Source organism: Ailuropoda melanoleuca, chromosome 9 (genome assembly GCF_002007445.2).
Source record: "Ailuropoda melanoleuca isolate Jingjing chromosome 9, ASM200744v2, whole genome shotgun sequence".
In the NCBI taxonomy this organism is placed as follows: domain Eukaryota; kingdom Metazoa; phylum Chordata; class Mammalia; order Carnivora; family Ursidae; genus Ailuropoda; species Ailuropoda melanoleuca.
Genome location: NC_048226.1, coordinates 86537401 through 86554201, shown reverse-complemented (window position 1 = coordinate 86554201; position 16801 = coordinate 86537401). Strand labels below are relative to the sequence as shown.

The 16801-nt window shown below is 34.7% G+C and overlaps 1 long non-coding RNA gene across 1 annotated transcript in view; it reads left to right on the top strand.

Annotated features, from left to right (window-relative positions):
- Nucleotides 1-4231: 4231 nt before the first annotated feature.
- Nucleotides 4232-16801, top strand: part of LOC117803828 — a 117522-nt gene continuing 104952 nt past the window's right edge. The window contains exon 1 of the long non-coding RNA XR_004627939.1: nucleotides 4232-4346. This is a non-coding gene — a long non-coding RNA (uncharacterized LOC117803828). The remainder of the gene's footprint in view (nucleotides 4347-16801) is intronic.

The following is a 16801-nucleotide window of genomic DNA, read 5'->3' as shown; positions in this document are numbered from 1 at the left end:
GGCAAGGAGCAGTGTCTCCTGTCAAATAAGGGCCCAAACTGGATATCAGATACTGAAGAATGAATGAGAAGTGGGGGAGTGAAGATAGTCGGTATTGAGTTACCAATTGATTGAAATTCCCACGAAGTCAGGGACTACTTCTCACACTGGTTCTGACCATTTGTATTCTCCTCCTTTCTATAGATTCCTGTCAGTGCTTTGCTCAAAGATGTTCAGAATGTATCATCTATGCATTATTTCCTTAGAGTAACAATTTACTTAATGATGGATGAATATATCCCCATCAGTGATTTCAAAGTATAGATATTTTTCTTATGACTTTTCTGTTGACTCCCCATAAACTCCAGAGGGAAATTATGCTTCAAATGTATTGTCAGTCTTTGTCTATTTTGTCCATGGGGACGTTCAATACTTGGAGTTTATGCTGGGTATGACTATATTAAGATCCATGGAAGGCTCTGCTGTGCAAAACTTCCTAGGGCAGGTGCTATTAATTATGTTATATAAACATGTCAAATCGTATGTGGTCATTTTGTAATGAAGAATTAATAGTAGGAACTTAACTAAAACCATAAATTATTCAATACATTTTATTTTTGAATCTTATCAGAGACACGATTTTCTCAGCAATCATTTGATTCCATCTAAAAGGATCAGGGCAAATGCATAATTTTGGCAAAGAGCAAAACTGTCATTAGCATCATAGCAAGTCATATTGGACACAGATATTGATAAACAAATCCAAGTTGTCCCTTGAATATATTTTCATATATCACCAAGTGTATTCTAGTCATAAAATTAAACAGGTACTTCCCTAACATCTAGAAGAAATGAATGTTCCAGGTGAGAAATGGTTTAAATTGAAAACATTTAAATTCTTCTTTCTAATACTTGGTTGAATAATTTTTTCACAGGCTGTGTATATATATGTGTGTGTATATATATATATGTATATATTTTAAGATTTTATTTATTTGAAAGAAAGAGTGAGCAAGAGAGAGAGCACGAGCAGGGGCAGGGGCAGAGGGAGAGGGAAAAGCGGACTCCCTACTGAGTAGGGAGCAGCCCGACACAGGGCTCAGTCCCAGGACCCTGGGATCATGACCTGAGCTGAATTCAGACACTTAACTGACTGAGTCACCCAGGTGTCCCACACAGGCTGTATAGATTTTTTTTGAAGGTTTATTTATTTATTTGAGAGAGAGCGTGGTGGGGGGAGAGACAGAGGGGGAGAGAGGATCTCAAGCAGACTCCCCACTGAGCGCAGAGCCTGATGCCACGGGGCTCAATCCCACCACCTGAGCCGAAATCAAGAGTGGGACACAACTGACTGAGCCACCCAGGCACCCCCACAGGCTTTCTGTTTGAGTCTAAAAATTGCTGTATGAAGAACAGCCATGTAGCCCAAATACTAAATGGGTCAGGAAGTGATAGTGGGTTAATATTTGGAATTATAAAAAATATAACCCTGCCCTAGTGGACTCTGCAGTAAAGAAAGACATATAAATAAATAAACACATGATAAATCTATAATGTGATGAGCTCCATAAAGCATAAATTCAGTGGGATCTTAGAATCCCACTGGGATTCTAGGGAAGAAAAAGGCAAATCATGACCACCTTGAGATTAGATATTATTAAAGGAAATGGGGATAGAGAGGAATTGGAAGATTATGGCGTAATTGGGTAGAGATTATGATAACATGTTAAGAAATTATGGCACTACTCTGTAATCTAATGATTCTTTCATTTGGACTGTAGAGTGGTATAGAGGTGGGAGTGAGTATNAGAAATTATGGCACTACTCTGTAATCTAATGATTCTTTCATTTGGACTGTAGAGTGGTATAGAGGTGGGAGTACGGAGTNGAGTATAGAGTTCATAGATGCACCAAGCATTATCCATGAACTAGGCTGTATACACATACCTATTTTACTGTTTTTCAAATGTGTATAAGTCCTTCCAGGATTAATGCAAATTCATTACAGAATTTCATTTTTATTTTCTCAGTNTGAACTAGGCTGTATACACATACCTATTTTACTGTTTTTCAAATGTGTATAAGTCCTTCCAGGATTAATGCAGATTCATTACAGAATTTCATTTTTTTTTCTCAGCNTACAGAATTTCATTTTTATTTTCTCAGTACTCATTTTCTCAATGAATGGAAATGACCATAATCAGTGTAATATGGAGGAGGTCTGGAAATAATTTGATGTAAAAAAGTGTTGATATTTGTTGAGCACTTACTAGGTGCTAGTCATTGCACTAAGCAAGAAGCACTTGTCATTTATCAACCTAACGTTAAAAAGTTTGCAAAAAACCATTCTAGGTAATGGTAAGCTATCAAATGATACGAAGGAACAGAATGAAGTAATGAGATGTGCACTTTAGAAAGATGGTTTGTGAAAAACTTAGCAGTAGGGAATGTATATAAGGATAACATCTAAAGCCAAGCAGAAGAATCTTAACCCATGAGACTAACAGCAAATTAGATAAGGAAGGGCTGGAATGAGAATGTTTTAGAGACTTGGTGATCCATTTGTTATGGTAAATATGCAAGAGGAAACCATGAATAGTTGTAAACAATGTTTCAGTTTACTTACTGCAAGATACCAGTGACATGAAAAGGGAGGTAGTGGTGGCTGAGAATTTGTAGGTGTAAGACTAACCCTTGTGTGATGGGGAAGACAGAATTGGCTTATGTGCATACAGGCTAAAGTCTCTCCCTACAGAGTTTATACTCTTTCGCTTCTTCAGCTATTTAGCATGATTAATCTCAGAACGAGATTAGAATTTAGAGGGCTTCAACACTGTTTTTAATGCTAATGTCTTGGCTTCATAAAGCAAATTGCATAAGGTCACATCTTTTTTTAAATGAGAGGCTTCAGGAGTTTGGAGACCCATCCTGTTCAATCTTCTTTAGCTTAATACTTCTCCTTAACCCGTCTGTCTTTTGAACACATTTGACACCTGAAATACTACCTTTAAAACAAGTGGCTGATTATGTCTGGATATTGAGTTTTGCATTAGCGAAGTCGATTATTGGAGTATGTTTGGTCTAAGGATAGGAATACTTATCTTTTCCCCACTATACTATAAAGTCAGTTTGCTTTTTCATTTTTAGTTATTTTCGGGCCTAAAATAAAATGCTTAGGCGTCAAGCATATATGCATTTTGTACATAAAAAAATGTAAATTATCTGTAATTACCCACCATTAAGAGATACTTTGTTGTGTTTCCCTTACAATCTTTTCACTGTATGTATGTCTATGTATAATTTCTTTCACAGGGCTTTTGCATATCTGTATTTCACACACAGTGGATTTCTTTTTTATTTTCCAGTTTTATTGGATTGTTATTGACATATGTAAGTTTGAGACTTATGTGATGATATGATACGTGTATATAGTGCAAAATTATTACCACAATAAGATTAGTTAACATAACTACTTTGTGTGTGTGTGTGTGTGTGTGTGATAACATTTAAGAGCTATTCTTTTAACAACTTTCATGTATTCTTTATTTGTAGTTTTATTTGGTGATTGTGTGGTTCCCAAACACCTCTCACCCTTCCATCTTAATAGAATATAAATGACCTAAAATAGAATTGTCCATTTGGGTTTTTGCTGTATTCCCAGAGCCCAGAACAGTGTCAGGCATATACATACTTTCTCCAAGATTAGGATAAATTATATTTATAATTTTCTATCTCATATTTATTTATATTAAGTGGAGAGCAATCATCAATTGGTTAAATGTTATTAAAAACATAATTCTACAAGTTAAATAACTCTTAAAAATAAATGAACCATAATTTATATAGATGTTTTTGATGCTGAATATTTAGATGGTTTTAATAGCTTTCTATTAAAATACCAATTTGAATAAACATCCTTACAATTATAGTGTTGATAGCCTCTGACTATTTTTTTAATACCAACTTTTAAAAGTAAACTTATGGGCTCCCTATTTGGTGGGGAACCTGCTTCTCCCTCTCCCCCCTGCTTATTCTCTTTCTCTCTCTCTCTCACATGAATAAATAAAATCTTTAAAAAAATAAAAAATAAAAGTGAAGTTACTAGTTTAAAGGGTATAGGTAGTTATAAGTCTTGTAACATATATAACTAAATTCATTTCCAGAAATAAAGTACCAGTTTATGTTCAGTTCTGTTTGCCTATGGTAGAGCCTCCTACACCCACCACATCTTTATTTCTGAATCTCTTAACAGAAGAGATTGTGTAAGATGTCCTTCCATCAGAGTTCTTCCTGAATTGCTCCTTCCAGGAGACACAAGCACCAGTCTCTCAGTTTCAGTGGAAAAACACAGTGGAAGCTGCATCCAGGTAAGAATAAGCTGGACTCTTAGCAAGTTAAATTTAAGAAGGCAGAGAAAATATTGAAAATATGGTTAAAAATTAGATATTTGGAAACCTAGTGGATATTTACTTGGTTAAAGTAAAAAATTGATTTGAGAATTAATATGAGACACAGTTGCCTTGGCTGTGGGGAAGAAAAAGGAAATTAATTTCTTCTGAACACTTGTATGATTTATTTTCTACCTGTCAAAAATGATTATAGATATTAAGGTATCCTACCATTTCGAAGCAAATCGCAATCAAATTGGGCTTGATCTTTTCATCGTAATGATTGTATGCCTTCCTGGAGTAATATTTTCCCACTTTTGATATAGCTACTTTTGCTGCAACAGTCTTGTAACATTTAGAGATTCCTTACTATCTATCCACACAGGCATACAGCAGCTACAGATTAGGGAACAGGTACTCAAGGACCAAGCCCTAATATGAATTTTAAAAGCCATGGGAAAATGACAATTGTGTATCAATAAAGCTTGTTAATCTCTATTTTGGCAGGATAGGAGGAGTTCTGGGTAGCAGGAGTCTGAAAGTCTAGAAAAGATTAGAGGATGGTGTTTTCTTCTCTTAATCTCCCTACTCAGTACCAGCTACTTTATGTAAGAGAACTGGGAGGCATCACTTCTCAACACGAATCCTACTGCAGGGGGTTGCTTAAAACCCTGCTCAGAAATGTTGCCCTCTACTCCATGTTTCATCCAACTCCCATGTGAACACAACAGGCAAATAAAAGAAAGTGCATCATAAACAGAACTGTGGTTTTCAAAGTCTGCTCTGGGACCACTTGATTGAGACCTGGAACAGTGGATCTTAAATTTTGGTTTGAATAAGAAACATGAAGGCAGTTGTAACATAGACACTTTTCTAGACCTTGTTTCCAGACAATGAATTTGCATTTTTGGCTATTATACAATACTAACAGAGGTGTAACTTATAGTATCACATTTTAAGAAATACCACCCTAAAAATTAATTCAAGTGTTTTGTACAAAAAGAGAATCAGTTCTCAACTGCACTTTGGTTTACCAGGTCTTGTTTCAAAATTCTAAACATTCAGGAAACATACCCCTGACCTATATTAATACACCTCTTTCATGAGGAATGAGTACTACTTTTTGAAAAGGAACCCTTATGGGGCACCTGGGTGGTTCATGTGTTTAAGTGTCTGCCTTCAGGCCAGGTCATGATCTCGGGGTCCTGGGATCGAGCCCCACATTGGGCTCCCTGCTCAGCAGGAAGCCTGCTTCTCCCTCCCCCAACGCCCTGCTTGGCGCGCTCTCTCTCTCTCTATCTCTGTCAAATAAATAAAGTCTTAAAAAAAAAAAGAGAGAGAAGGAACCCTTATATTTTCACCTTAAAGTTAGTACGTGAGATACTGCATTAATTTCAAGAAATCAGTCATAATATTTATAATTACCTTTATATTTATATTTAATTATATAATTAAAATTGCCTGTATAATCATCATATTTAGAAGAAATACCATCTGCAAAGGTAGTGAAAAGTTTATGTATAGATTTGACATTGATACCAATGTTTCAATGTAGCTCTGTGACTCTTAGTCATTTAAATCATCTGACCCCTGGTTTACTAGGACAAAATGAGATGTTTGGATACGATTTCTGAAAAACTCATGTTTTTATTTTCTGTTTATTTTGTTTGTTTTTCAAGCATATATCTCAAAGGGAATGCTTACGATTCACTCTAGTGATTGTTTTTCATTACGTATCTTAAAAAAAAGTTTGGCCAGTGACTCAACGCTAGCTGCTCATTAGAATCTCACGAGGAATTCTTAAATACCTAAGGTTGGCCCCACACCAGACCAATAGAATCAGAATCTCTAGAGATGGGATTAATGTATCATACTTCTCTTCAAGCTGTCTAGGTAATTGCAGTCGACAGCATGAGTTGGGAATTACTGGCATGGATTGTTGGCAGGGCAAGTTTTGATTCTGAGATTAAAACTCATCTTCTCATTCACATGTTGCTTACGTTTCTATCTCAGTGGATGTGTGAACTTCAGCTTACGTTTCTTCAGCTGTACAAATCCTTCTCTCTTTGTCTATTTGTTGGAAATAGACACAAATAAAAAGGAAATATCTAAGTCATTATTTCATAAATGACAAGATCTATGACCAAATTTCCTATGAGAACAGCAAAAACGAGAATAAAATTATCGATTTTTTTCTGAAAGTCACTTTTTTTTCAGCTGAAAGATTTTTTCTTTATTCTGAGATAAATATTGTTTTACTATTTTGGCATTGAAATATTTTCTTGAAGAAATTGATGGTGCATTACATGATTGCTGTCTTAATCGTTTAATTCAGCAAAATAAATTTTGGCAAGTCTATGTCAGTGTATTTAGTTTGTGAAATTTTCTGATCAGTGGAAGTTTGGGAAGCATTGACTTAAATAACTGAGTCAATACCTAACTGTTCTTTGACCTGCAGAGTTTAAGGAAGTAGCTATTTACCAACCATTATGTTTGTATTTCAATTCTAAAAAAATTAACCACACCACTGAGAATGACTAAATATAAACTCTGCTTATTTACATATTGTTCTTTTATGCTATATATACTACACCTGTATATTGTTCTATGAGCTGATTTTCCATTTCATGGTGTGTTAGGAAAATATTATGTTCATAATATATAGCATGATTATATTAATCATCACTATATTAATTATTCTATTGATGAATCTAGGATAGTCTCAAATTTTGCTAATATAATGAAATTTTCAATCAACATCCTATTATGTATGTATAGTACACATTCAAATATTTCTGTAAAGTACATTTTAAAAGAGATACTAGTATCTCCAAAAAGCCAGAATTATTTTTCATTCTCCTCAAGAATGTCTTAGAGTTCTTGTTCCCTCATATCCCCATACAAGATATTACCAATATATATCATTTCTAACAATCTAGGAAAAACTGCATCTCTAAAAGAATTAAACTCTTTCTAATTTATATGTTGGAGTATTTTGTAGTTTTTCTTCCGTGAACTGCATGTTTATAACTGTTTTCCACTTTCTGCTTGTTTTTCTGGTTCAGGTTATTTTTCTCTGTTGTTCTTATGAGAAAGTGGATATTTCAGAGATTCAGGGTTTGCCCAGACGTTAAACACACAGCTAGTATATTGCAAAGGTCAGATCTCAACCCAGGCAGTTTAGCTCTATCTCCAGAGCTCTCTACCACTTCACTGATACCATAAACACCATGTGCTGGAAAGACCAAAGCTGAACAGTAGGGCTAAGACAAGAAGGTAAACAGTCAAGGAAATAAAGATTAGATTTCAGAACCTGGTCTTGGAGAAGCCAGCTGGTCAGAAATCTACATAGGAAATAGCAAAAACAAAGATAATTTGGTGCAAAAATTCTTGGATGATTATATTATAATAAAATCCAGCAGGAACAAGAAAATAAACAAACTTGGAAAACTAGGCTTGAGTTTTAGCGGGTTTCTATGGCATTTGTTTCTTTTTCTTCTTGCTTATGGAAGACACAAAAGTCCATGCAACCCAGCAGGGTACTTTATTCTGCTGTAAAGACATGGCTCATCATCACATTCAGACTCAGTTGGTCCTTGCCAGACGGCCCTACCTGAAGATCTGCTCTTCTAATGGTGGTGCTACTGTCACCTCTTCGATGTATTACCCACCTATTAAATCCGGGTGTCATTTCCCCATGGGCAATTTTATTAAAGTTTTAACAGTAAGACTCACATTCTGTGGTTGGATCTTTATATTTCAAAAAAAGAGGTAAAAGGGTTTTACATTTCCAGGCTTCTGTGTATCTTATACTTGGTGAGACCCACGCCAAGTGAGTTAAACTTTAGTGATTTAAGCTTCATCCAAGAGCTGCATAGAGAGTTGGAAGGAAACTCAAACTCATGAGCAAACTGGCTCTGCGGGTGGGGTCTGGCAGGCTCACCTTGCAGGCCCCAATTTAGACTGAAAAGGCAAAGGAAATAGAGCAAAGCAAGAGACGGTTTGTCTGCCAGGGACGGAGCTCCACTGAAACACTGGAGAAAGACATGTCTCCTTGACCTATAATTAATGCTGTTTTCCTTAGATGTAGTATTTTTCTTTTCCATTTCATTATTTTTTTTTTTTCTCTTCATTAGCTTGAAGTTTACATGCTCTTTCCACACTGGTACTACCTATCCTTAATATTTGGCTTAACAAAATTTGTATATAGTTGAACAAAACAGCTTTTTGTTCTTCCAAACAATATAAGGGTATTAGAATACTTAAATGTGGGCTCTGTTTTCTCCTGAATAAAATGCTGTTGCAACTGAGTGACTAAGTTCCATCTTGTGAACTGTTAAGTCCAAAAATTAGACATTTATTTTATTTATGATTGTTTTGTTTTATAAGTTTTCTTGACTTAGCCATATGTTTTTCAATTATTCTACCTTTTTTCATTTCCTTTTTATTCTGGCATTTTTCTTCTTCCTTGAGTATATTTTAATAAATTTTTTAGTGAATCTTTCCAACTTTTGTATGTTTGAATCCTTAATGTGCTCTTGACAGTTGTCCTGAGAATTGTTTTCTCGTCTCACATTATAGATATTATCCTACTTTTTAAAGGTTTCTCTTTTTATTGTTGCAAAATAATCTGTCTCATTCTTGGTAAGTAAACTATTTGTTTTTAAATGTTGGCTGCTTTTTTGGTTCATCTCTTCAATGTCATATTATTTGATTTTACTGTAATATTTTGAATTGCCAGTGTTAAGAGTTTTGGAGCTTCCTAACTATAACAATTCCTGTCTTTCTGCAAGAGTGGAAAATGTTCAGTTATATTTCAACTATGTCCTTGATCTCATTACTCTGGCTCCTCTTGGAATCCTAAGTAGACAGATGTTTTAAAAAATACTTATTATTTTATTATGTGGCTCAGTATCTCTTCCATAGTTTGTGTCACTTAGTCCTTCTGTGCTGCATTATTTCCTGAATCTTTCTTCAAATTGCTTTACTCTCTTTTTGACTTTGTCTAACTTGATGTTTAAACTAGCTATTAAATTCCTAAATTTAATTCTTTTGTGCTCTTACACTTTCTTGAAATTTTTAATTGTTTTCAAAATACTATTATTAATAGCCTCGGGATTAATTAGGCACCTTGGATATACTTTTAAATATATTAAAATCAATTATTTTGTGCGCTGTCTCTCATACTTCCAACATCAGCAGTGCTTCTGTCTCTGATTCTGTTTTTAATATTAATGCTTAATCTTGGTCCTGTCTGCTTGTTTCTTATGTATTCAGTGTGAGTTAATAATCCTTGAAACTTGACCTTTAAATTCTGGCTTAGTTTTAGTTAGTTTGTTCGTTCATTTCCCCAGGGACAGTTTGTGTTTGTGCTTCTAGAGTTATAGAGGCTTTCCTATCTGGGGTCTTTTTAATCTAAATGATCTGCTTGCCGTATTTTTAGGTTGTGAAAGAAGAGTGAGTTCTCTCTCCACACAGGCATGAGATCAGACTTGGGGTTGGGAAACCTCAGGGGGAAATTTTTCCTTTCTACTCCTTCCACTCTCCACAAGATACATTCACATCTTCTGGGATTAAGCATTTGCTTTGTTTTTGTTTTGCCTGGTTCGTTCACTGTGGGTTATCTTTCTCAGGGTTCAGGTTTTATGCAGGGGTCTCTGATCAGATAGACATCTCATTTTGCATGGACTTTAAAAGGCTTTATCTCTTAGCTCTGGCCTGATAATCCCCATAAACCAACTGCTACCAAGGACGATCCAGCATCACCAGGACAAACACAAGCTTTAACAATGTTTATCTATCTGAACTTGTGCATTCTCACCTTTTTTTTTTTTCTGAAAATATTCTTTTTCTTTACTCACCCCACCGTATGTTTTTAAATTATCTATTAAACAGTTTTAGGTATTTTATACCTAGAAAATTTCTCTGAACATCTAATCATCTGTATTGCTAGAAAGTAAAATTTCTGGTATATTTGTTTTTGTTTAGAAAAATGTGAGTTTGTAAAGATGTCAGTTTACTCCATATTTATCCATAAGTAAAAAGTAAAGTCACTGCAGCATGGCATTTTGAGAGTTATTTGATAACCTATTACTCTAAGGGGTGTATATAAAAAATATGAAATTTAAAAAATGAAGACTTGAAAATTGAGTAATGAAAGCAGAAGAGCCCTGGCAGGTATTAAGACATATTTCAGGACTTGAGTAATGGTTAAATGTAAGGTACTGGCACAAGGAGAACCATGTAAGATCAATAAAACAGTGTGGAGTTAAGCATTAGACCCAAAGAGATATGAAAATTGAAAGCAGAATTCCAATATAATGTAGAAAAAAAGAGTTAAACAATACTAATGTTATAAAGGATTGGCTGGTCATTTGGAAACAATACAGCTAAAATCCAGATATATATTCCAAAATAACCATTGTTAATTACAATGATTAACATAAAATATTAATACTTGATAATCAAATTTTATCATAGAGTAGGAGATTTTTTAAGAATAATTTAAAACCCAGAATTCATATAGAAAAATATTGATAAATTCCATTTATAGATAAAACACAAATGGCTGAAATGCCAAAAGAGAGAATAGTGGTAGCTAATGGAAGTAATAGAAGCCAGAAAGAGTCAGAGAAAGTTAGAGAGAGAATAAGTAAAATAAGTGAAATAAGTGGGAATAAGTGAAATAAGATGGATGAAAGGGTTGAGGAAGAGAAGGAAAGAAATAATGACAGGAAAGAAGGAAGGAGGGAATGGGGGATGGAGTAAAGAGAGAGGGAGGATGGGAGGACAAGACATAAAATAAACAAAAGACAAGTTGAGAAAATTATTTATAACAAATATATGATCGATACTGCTAATTCCCCAAATGTACAAGTGTTATCATCATTAGACTGTAAGCTCCATAAAATTATGAATCACATTTGTATGATACATCCCCGTATTGTCAATATTTATCATGTATGACACCACAGAGTTTGTAGGCAAAACAAACAAAAACTAAGTCAGTTTAAAATAAATCAAGTAATTCTGAAGAAAAAGATTTGAACAGGGAGAAAAACAGGCACCTTATTAAAGATAATACAAGGAATTGATAAACACTTGAAATTTTATTCAAAGCTAGTAATAATTGAACAAATAAAAATAACATGGGAAATATAGTTCATTTTTCACATGTAACATTGCTGAACGTTAACAGTTCTAAACATAGAGATTTGAAAAACAGATGCATTTTAATTAGGAAAAAGATTAAAATGCTTATTATCACCACATTAATTTTCCATTGCTTTAAAGTTCTGACATCTCAAACAGACAAGATATCTAGATACATAAGATAAAGCAAAATAAAAGAAAGGGATTAGAAATGAAGAAATCAGACAGCTATGATTTATAAAGAGATGACTTTCTACTTATAAAAATTAAATAAATAAAAATAATTAGAACTAGTGAAAAATGATTGCTGGCTATAAATGCAATGTTAAGAAATCAAATTAATTCCTATGAAACAAGACAATGATAAATGTAATTTTTTAAATGATGGCATTTCAAAGGACAATAAAATATGTTTCAAAAAATACCCTAACATAATAACTGCAAAATCTTTATACAGAAAATCTATTATTATTATATAATATTCCTTTGTGTAAGGTGTGAATTAGTCTAATGTTATTTTTTGCTTTATATGTTACCAATCATCTCAGCTTCATTAATTGCAAACACCATCCTTGAACTCTCCTTTGAAGTGGCACGTTCAAAGTCCATATATGTGTGCGGGTGTCCCTGGGTTGGGGATTTTAAGACTTAGATGAGCCTTTTCTACTTTCATTTTTCCCATATGTAATTTTAATGAAGGAGTCAAGGATGGAAGGAAGTTTAGTTTCCTACATCAACACATGAAGAGTAGCATTGGCTGAATGGGAACACTTACATTAATGCTTTCCTGACACGTATACTTTGCTAAAGTTAATAAAGTTCCAAACTTCCCTCATGCAAAGAAATCTCAAAAATGTAAAAGTTAAGCCACAAATTGGGTAAAAACATTTTGTCACTCAGAAGATATTTACTGAACATTTACTATATATCAGATACTTCTCTAGATATTCTAGATGTATCAATGAATACATAGAAAAAAATGTCCATTTTTGTGGATCTTAAATTCCTTCTGTCTTCTCTCTCTCTTTCTCAAAAACTGACAATAGTATCCAGTGTGTATACAGCAAACTCCTACAAATCAATAATTAAAAGGCAAAAAAATAGAAAAGTGGGGAATGTAGATGTGTGGACAATTTCAACAGAGGAAAGCCAGATCATTTAATAGGCATACAAAACACATCTTAACTGTGCTTATGCTTAGAGAAATGCATGTTAAAATGAAAATAAGATGTTTTCTTATGATAATCATATGAGAAAAATTTAATAAACCTAACAATACAAATCTTGGCAAGGTCGTGGCACATTCAGAATACTTACACATTGTTGGTTTGGTTTCGAATTATATAATGGCATTAGAGAGCAACTTAACAGTATTTAATAAATGCGGTTATTCACATCCACCTTGACCCAGCAATGGACTGCAATATTCTCCTAAAAGTCCACAAGAAAATTCATAACAATATTGTTCCTAGTGGGAAAAAATGGAATAGCTTTCTGACAAAATAATATATAAAAATGCGGGCTATGCATCCAATGGAATACTAAGTAAAACTTTAAAAGAACAAAGAATAAAATAGATCCGTGTAGTTAAGCTCTGCTAAACCTCAAACATATATTTGAAGGAATAAAGCAACTTGTGGAAGTATGCATATGATGTTTCCAATTATTTAAAGTTTNCCAATGGAATACTAAGTAAAACTTTAAAAGAACAAAGAATAAAATAGATCCGTGTAGTTAAGCTCTGCTAAATCTCAAACATATATTTGAAGGAATAAAGCAACTTGTGGAAGTATGCATATGATGTTTCCAATTATTTAAAGTTTAAGAGCATGTATAACCATATTAGCTATTATTTAGGAATATATACATTTACAGCAAGTGTAGGAAGACTTACATGTGAACAATAAGTTTAAAATTTAGGATACAATTTTATTAGTGGTTAAGGTGGAGTATGAGTTCAGAGAGGGCATATAGATAAGAAACACCTTAAGAAAGCCTGTTTATTGTTTGGTTCTCTACAATTTTTTAATGTAATTAACTATAAAATACTTAATAAGGAAATAATTGAAATGAAAATAATTAAATATTCAATGTTGGAAAAGTTTAAGGTAATATTTGCAATGTGGCCACCTCCTGGGTCACTCAAACACGAAAATCCCAGGTTTATCCTTAGTGATGCTCTCTCCTTCCTCCTCCCCCTAAAAACCAGTAAATATCAATACCTGCTGATTTTACCTGTTTTTTGTGTCTTTTTCCTCTTGTCTCTCCTAATTACCTTTGGCTAAGCTTGAATCCTCTTTCACCTGGACTATAGTGTTGACGTTACTATTCCACTTGATTCTATTTTTTTTTTCTCTAAACCAATTTTAGCTAGAGGAAAACATAAATCCAATCATGCTACCACACTCTGATCCTTTTAGTGGCCCCACTTCTTACAGGATATAGTCCAAACTCCTTAGTGTAGACTTTCCCTGATCTGTCCGTACCTTGTCTCCAGTCTGTTTCTGACCTTTATACATTTATACTACTTTATTATTAAGATATTATTATTACAGTATTACTATACCACAGTAATAACATCCACTTATTTTTCTCTTTGTCTAATATTCTGTATGCCTTTTACCATAATGTTCATTACCCAAATGACTCTTATTTCTCCTTCAAACTAAGATCAGGAATTATCTCCTCTAAGAAGGGTTTTTTGAATACTCTAGCTGACAAATATTTATCTTCTTTGCTCCCATAGCATGGTGTGGATATCTTTTTCTTCACGTGTAATAGCTTATTTTAAAATAACCTATTTCAGATTTATTGTATTTTTGTGGACAAAGAAAGGGCCATGTTTTATTTTTCTGCATAGCCTTTACATTTAGGCCTGGGGTCAGAAAATACTTTCCATATTTAGGTTTTGCAAAACATTCTCAACTCTGCTGTTCTAACAAGAAAACAACCATAATACATAAACAAACGAGTGTGGTTTTATTCCAGTAAAACACTATTTAGCAAAATGGGCTATGGGCCAAATTTGATCTGTGGGTCATAGTTTGCAGACCCCTTATTTTGGCAAATGTGGTGGTAAATTAAGGCAGGTAATATTCAACCGTTTGTAACACCCTGCCAAAGACTATATCCATCTCCTTTTGCAGAAGTCAGATTCAAACTGCCCTAAGTTGGTGAGGAAATTATCTGCCCTCAGGTTCCTCCCACATCTTTTCTATCACCATGACATATCCAGGCTCTCATTCTAGCAAGAGGTTGGTGACAAAGCAACATTACCATGGCCTGCGAGAAGCTGGCTTTCTCTTGAAGCCGGGCCTATTTCCTTTCTCCGTCTTTGTACTTATTTGACCATATATAACCAGCTTGCTTCTACATACAACTCAGGGCCCACAGGTTGTGATTTTGGGACCTGTTCTAAATGAACATGGGTGACCTCAGAATGTACATTCAGCTGCTGTCCCTGAGCAAAACACATTGCAGAACTCTGCTCAGAAGCAGGGAGCATGGGGGCTCTGGACAAATTTGGCCATGTTTCTCCAATGTGATTCTCACAGAAAGGAGAATTTCCCACATCCTGATGTCCTTTTATTTCAAGTTCTTCCTGACTTGGCCCCTCATCCTTTCTTTCTCCCCAAGCACGTATTTTTTTGTCCTTCTCATGGCATTATGAAATGCAGTGGCATTGTGGCACTGAAATGCAGGGGAATTTCAGAAGTCTTGGAACATTTCAGACCCCATCATAATAACATCCCTGGGAAAGGGGCACCGATGGGACTCAGGTGTCTCTTTTAAACACAACAATCCATTTTAGTTAAAACAGTAGGGTTTGCCATCATAGAGGCCTGTCTCCATGGCAGTTGCCAAGATGAATGAATCAAAATTTGGCAGCTCCTAGGTTTAAAGTCTCTCAAAGCCAAATTTCTACAAGGGAGATGGTGGGAAGTGGGAACTTTGGTAATTTATCTCTACTGCTTTACCGAACAACCCTGAGAAAAATTTGCTTTTTGTTTGTTTTTGTTTTTGCTTTGGTTTTTAAGAGAATGGGAGAAGAAACATTTTCTCAGCTTCCCTGAGTGGTTCTCACACCTTCCCTTCTAATTTGTAGTCTTTGCTTTTCACTTTTTTTTAAATGGTTCTATACTTGACCAATTTCATAAAATACTGTGATCAAGTATTCAATTAATATCAACCTTTTGCAGCTAAGAGTCATTCAGTAATTTTAACTGAATGTGAGAATTTTCACCGATTTTAGATGTTGTGTAAAGTGCCTTCCTAGTTAAAGACAGGAGGTTTATTTTATTCAGCAGGTTATAATGGAAGCACTTTTCTTAAGTCTTCATTAGGAGAAGCCTCAGCCCTGCATTTAAGACTTCCAATTGATTAAGTCAGATCCATCCAGAATATCCAGGAAAATCTCCCTATCGAAATTAATAAAGGGCAACCTCATTGAAGATGGAGTCAGGAATCCCTGAGGGGGAGCTCTCATGCATGTACCACCTGTCCTGTTTATTTTATATTCCTTGGCAGGAAGAGGCTTACTTTTCCCTAGCAGGAGGAAGAAAGTTTGTCCTTCCTTAGCAATAGCCCAGCCAATGAGATGCTGCCATCTACCAGCCAATGAGAAACTACTACACTTCAACCCTGGAGTTTCCTCCAGTGGACTGGAGTTCTATTCAAAACAACTCCTCCAACCCCTTTCTCCCCCAACTTTTCTCTATAAAAGAACTCTCCTCTCTTTTGTTGTTGAAACTTACCTATGGTTTGCCATAGTTTACATGTCCCAAATTGAAATTCCTCTGCTATTTCTGAATAAACTCTTTATGCTGGTGAAATACTTGGCTGTTTTTATTTTTTAAGGTCTACATCCCTTACTTAAAGTCAAATGATTAAGAGCTTTAATTATATTAAAAAAATCTCTTCTCAGCAGCACTTACATTAGTGTTTGACTGAATAACTGGGGACTAGCTCAACCACGCTGACACATCCAAAGAGCTGTCACAACTGCAACCCTTAGTTACTGTGTTAACTATTTTCACTCACGTAGCTCTTTTCTNTGATTAAGAGCTTTAATTATATTAAAAAAATCTCTTCTCAGCAGCACTTACATTAGTGTTTGACTGAATAACGGGGGACTAGCTCAACCACGCTGACACATCCAAAGAGCTGTCACAACTGTAACCCTTAGTTACTGTGTTAACTATCTTCACTCACGTAGCTCTTTTCTTATTTTGTTTTTCTTCCTTCCCTCTTCTTTTCTCTCTTCTTCCATTCTTCCTATGGAG